Source organism: Camellia sinensis, chromosome 11, assembly GCF_055761805.1.
Source record: "Camellia sinensis isolate YWXY chromosome 11, ASM5576180v1, whole genome shotgun sequence".
Lineage (NCBI taxonomy): Eukaryota > Viridiplantae > Streptophyta > Magnoliopsida > Ericales > Theaceae > Camellia > Camellia sinensis.
In genome coordinates this window covers 159,203,437-159,209,086 of record NC_138971.1, presented here as the reverse complement: position 1 = coordinate 159,209,086, position 5,650 = coordinate 159,203,437, and the positions used below count along the sequence as shown (strand labels likewise).

At 39.1% G+C, this 5,650-nt stretch overlaps 1 long non-coding RNA gene across 1 annotated transcript; it reads left to right on the top strand.

The window, feature by feature from the left end:
- Positions 1-1,679: 1,679 nt before the first annotated feature.
- LOC145802964 (uncharacterized) lies at positions 1,680-3,913 on the top strand. Its single transcript, XR_014344859.1, has 3 exons — positions 1,680-1,728; positions 3,104-3,155; positions 3,626-3,913. It is a non-coding gene; the product is annotated as an uncharacterized LOC145802964 (long non-coding RNA).
- Positions 3,914-5,650: the final 1,737 nt, after the last annotated feature.

Sequence of the window (5,650 nt, the reverse complement as noted above, 5' to 3'; positions counted from 1 at the left end):
GGACTCTGCAGGAAAAGGATGGCAAGTGTTAGCGCGGTCGCGCGAAGGTGCTGGATTTAGCTCGGTCATTAAGTGTGCCAAACCACCTCGGTTGTCTATTCTATCTAAGGAGCCCGGTCGCCCAAGCGGACCAGATGTTAGCCCGGTTGAACGGCCAAGTCCTTTTGTTATCTCGGTTTTCGCCTTGGTTGAAACAAACATGTTGTTATCCCGGTTTGGTCGGTTTTTTGGATCAAAAGAAGTCCCAAAGCCCGGTTCACCCCAGTTCTTCAGTGTTCTTCAGGAAGACGAAGAACACCAAGAACAGTTGGGGCGTTTGGGACGGATTCCATGGCCTTTGCCCTAAATGCTACGTTTTTATGCCCTAATGTGTGTAAAATGAAAGAAAATAGCAACTAGGGGGATCGAAAACCTTACCTTTGGAGGTTGGGGGCAGTTCTTCCAAGAATGAGAAATGGCAGTCGAGATAGAGGAGAGGGCTTGAGCTCTGGATCGTCAGGTAGTATAAAGGCAGTAGGAAAAAATGGCTTGAGGAGGGTGATGTATATGTAAGGGTGAAAGGCCGCCCAAATTCAAAAATCTGACAAGAACGGCGGGTTGGCTTCTTGATGACCAATGGGAGCTCACCACGTGTCCCCATTTATGGCTACGTCAGGATTGAAGCGACGAGATGAAGAGACGAAGAGCCAGCCGAGCTACTTTCGACGAAAAGGCTTTAAGCCGAGGAACATGACCGGGGAAGGATAGCAGATTAGCTCGATGAAGGCTTGGCGTCTTGACGACCGGATAAATGTTATCTCGGTCGAAGTGGGTAATCCCAGTCACGCTTCCGCGGACGGAATTAAGGGGCAATTGAGAGGGTAATTTATGATCTGGAGTTGGGCCGAGATATCGACCGAGCAAGTTGAGGGCCCAACAGTGCATAGGTCCGAGACGATCGACTTTTTACCCAAAGTGGGCTGCCAGAATTTGGGCCGGGCAGAGTACGGGCTGAGTGTCACCCCGGACCGGACAGAAACTGTTCGGTAAGGCAGTGCTCGGTCGGACCAGGGTGCCCGGTCCGAGGATGGCCAAAGCCGGATTGACCGAGTGACCGGCGCCCAGGAAGGCATGGACAACCGAGGAAGTTGAGTGGCCGGTGCCCGGAAAGGCATGGTCAGCCGAGGAGACTGTATGGTCGGCAGGAAGGCCGATCGAAGTATCCGGGCTAGGCTCGGCCGGGATACCGCTTAGCCCGGTCCTCCGTGTGTCTATCCGGTTAGGCGCTTGAGGTATGAATCATGGTATGACCGAGGAAGGGCAGCTCGGCTGCCGAGCTCCAGCTGTGCTGACAGGCAGTTGAGAGCAGGTGATGAATGGCATGGTTTATGCTGACAGATGGGATAGCAGAGCCACGTGTCAGGAGATGACAGGGAGTGGATATGGGGCTCAGAAGGTATATAAGCATGTCTGCGCCCCCCATACGCGACACACGAACACATCTGTAAGGATTTCTTACACTCAAACACTCTCTCCCTTCTCTCTATTCCCTCTAAGGTGTGTGCTAACTTGACCGTCGGAGGGTTTTTCCGGCCACACACCGCCGGGTAGCTCACCGTTATTTGCTCACAGGTGATCGGATATCGACGGAGCTTGGAAGAAAGGAATACGGGCACGCCGGAATATTTGCTCCCCGTACATGAAGGATACCAAGGTTTAAGCTAAAAATTGTGAAAAAATCATTTTAAGGTAAGAAATTTCATCATCTTTCTTGTATTATTTAAATAATCTAGACAAAAATTGATTCAAGGTGAATTTTTAGAGGATTATTTGAAGAAACTGAGTTGAGATGGGTTTCAAGAGAGCTTCATGGAGAGTATGTTTTAAATCAATTAATCTCCAAATTCCTTATAGATGAATGTTCTCCTAAAGATTATAAATCTTTTATACATGAATTAAACATATAAATCTGAAAATTGAGGGTTAATTTAAGAAGAAGGAAGGAAATTGATAAAAATCTAAATTAGAGTAATTCAAGAATTAAATTATGATTTGATTTTGAATATAGAAAATTAGTTAGTTTTAATCTTAATTTCAAACATGCAAATACTTTCCTAACAGTCATATAACTTCAATTTCATGTAAATTAAAAGGAATTAGTAAAAGGGTGAAGAAATTGAATTAGATTCAAAATTATAGAAGTTAATTTGGAAATAACCATTTTGTATTTGAATTTATTTGTCTTACATGAAATTGAGTTTCAATTGCACATGCATCATGAATTTGCAAGAGTTTTGGAAGTTTAATTTATGTTTTAGAATTTATGAGTTTGAAATTAGGTTTGATATGAAGAAAATGAATTAAATCTAAAGTTGGACAATATGAAAATAAATTATAGTCTATATTTGTGAATCAAAATTAGTTTGATTTTGATTTAAATTTCTTACATGTACATATTTTTGAAAAGGCCTTACAGCTTCAATTTCTGTTTTATTAAACAAAGAAGGAAGAATTGTGAAATTATTATTTTCATGAAATTATTGGTTTTGATCTTAATAATCAAATAGATTTTTGTATGAGAAATTCGAAAATTAGTCATGGGTTTTGACAATTGAAGCTTCACAACTCATGATTTATGTTTTGTAATTTCATTGAAGTTTTAATCTTTCTTCAAATTGGAAGATTTGGGAGTTGATTTCAAGTTTGATTCCTATTTGATGTTGAAGGCCCAAATTCTAGCATGTTTATATGAGTTTTGAGGAGTGAAATGCATGAAAATGAGGTGGAAATTGCAAACTTTGAGCTTCACACATGAAACAAAATTTCGGAAAACAAGGCATAGAATCTACTGTGATCTGCATGTGCGGATTGGGCATCCCGCACGTGCGGTTTTGGTCAGGCTTGGGTTTTGTTTTTCGCTCCACTTTATCACCTTTCGGGCCCTCGTTTGCATGATTTAAACGTGTTTCTCATATACATTACATTTCATGAACACCAAGAAAGTGTAGAACAAATGATAGAACCGAACGAGTAAACAGTGAATGAAAACTGATTAAGTAAACAACAAATCGATCGAATGAGTGGACTTTGTATTGAATTGTTGTGCTTGAATTTGTTTGTTTAGGTCGGACGCCGCACTGTTAGTGCATTATAGCACGTGTTTCGAGGAGCCCACTGTGAGTAACAATGTTGTAAAGATATGTTCAATCATATTTATTTTCAGATTGATAAATCATATTGCTTTCTAAAAGGATATTTTTTATCGATTGAATGATGATCCTATTTTGAACTGTATTTGTGGCATCCATAGAGTATTGTGATTGTTATTGTTATTGACATCGTTATTGTTACAGAGATATCCGTCAGTTCCAAATCTTGGAACTAGTGTTATTGTTTGATGGCCATCAATTGATTGTTCGGTCTTTTACGGCCTAGTGTATTGTTGCTATTGGATATACCACGTATGACCTATAAGAATAAGATTGATTGGATCGATTGAATTGAATGATTGATTGACAAATGATAGTGATTGAAGTGTTCTAATACTAATCGATTGTTTCAAAGACTGTAAAGGACATCATTCTTAACCTTTTTACACATTTGTTATTCACTAGGCTTTAGCTCACAGTTTATTATATATATGTAGGTGGCCAGGCACTGAATCAAAGCTAGAGGCGTCGACCCGAACCCTTGTTTTGTCAAGCCAGCTATTGTCCCTCATTGGGAGGTTCCAAACTAGACTGTGTCAAGGCATTTTTGGGTGGCTCGACTTCATCCTTTTGAGTTTGTTAAGTGAAAAGAATGTTTTAAGACTAATGTCAATACTGTTCCAGATGATGGGATTGATTCCCTAACTTATGTTTTGTCTTGTATATATATGCTTATGGGCATAAATGGTTATGAATATGGCTATGTACATGAAAGTTTATCTCCATTCAAGTCCTCACAGCTCATTGCACGATGTATGTTATTATTGATTGGTTTCTACCAGCCCCGTTATATTGTATTATTGTCAATATAGTTAAGTAGGCCTTCGGTAATTACAAATTATTGGCCGGTTACGATGCTAAACCTATAGAGGCGGGTTTGGGTCGTGACATGATCCTATGGTGGTAATATTTGTTTATTATTATGAAAATATTACAAGATGAATGGACGCCAAATTAATATAAGATGTGGCAATTAATATTCAATTGTTTATAAAATCAATTCAAGTTTTGCAAATATTTACGCCTGCTTAGTTGTGGCTTTTAAAAATGTCAATGAAAAGAGCATATAAGTGCATTTTGTAGTAGTGGAGGTAGCTTTGCAAAGTGTCACTAGAATAAGCTCCGATGGCACTTATATCCATTTAATGGCACAAATGAATTGGATTCAGTGACATTTATGAAGTTGTTAAAAATATAAATTGTGACATAACAAGCGCTATTAAAAATCCATATAGTGGCATTTTGTAGATTGTACGTCTTCTTTAATGGCACTTGATAGCATCACGAATAGTATCTACCATGACATTAAAGTGTTACTGAAAGTCTATAACCTTGATGGTGTAATGGCACTTACAAGTGTCACTGAAGTGCCACTAAGTCCTTTTTTAATGGCGCTTGATAGTGTCCCAAATAGTGTTTATCATGACATTAAAGTGTCATTGAAAGTTTTAGCCATGATAGTGTAGTGGCACTTATAAGTGTCACTAAGGTGCCACTAGTATCTACCGTGACATGGGTATAAATGACACTTATTTAAAATGCCACAAGACTAAAAAATGTCATTAGAAGAATAGTTTTGTAGCACTTTTAAAGATCACTAAACTAAAAAAATGTTGTAGTGAAACAAAAATTGATTAGGCAAACGAAACAAGTGTAAGGGGGCCTTGGGAGTCCTGTTCTACTAGTAATTACATATTCTTATGTATCCCATATAATTAATATATATAACTATATATTTTGCAGATCCCTCAAAGTGTCATATCCTACGCTACATTTTTTGAAACATGTCTTTATTGTGTCACATGTCACATGCCTGTGTTCATTTTTCTTATATCCTGGCCTAATATTGTACATATGTGTGCTCGTGTCTGTATTAATATGTAAGGAATTTAAAAGAAATATGATTATTTTTTTAAGATTCTTGATAGGAAGTACTTCCACTCCTTGGATTTAGTAAGTATCGCTTATTTCTTTATTTATTTATGACATAGGTGGGCCTATAGGAGCGTTTGGCCCATCATTTAGAGCCCAATGCATAATTCAAGCACTAAAGCCCAATAGTGCTGGAAGTTCAACGTGGCATTAAGAACCAATGACATCCAGACAGCTGTCAAGAATAGAACAAGCCACATTAATAGACAAAGATCCTGCAAAGTTATTGCACCACACATAAACCATTAATGAGGTTCCCTGCAACATTTATTGCGATAACCCCTCCCCATCGGAATAGAACGGCCTCACCATGAACAAGGCAAGCTAGAACATAGACTTTCGGCCAACGTGACCGGTCGGAAGGGTCAAGGAAATGATTAGTAGAGGATATAAGCAGGTTTCGAAGACAAGGAAAATGGTTAAGCTTTTCAATCACCATCCTATCTCCATACTATCACTCCTTTTCCTCTCTAACTTGTTCGTCGGAGGGTTCGCTGGGGGACTCCCCATTCTCCATTGAACTCTTGTGC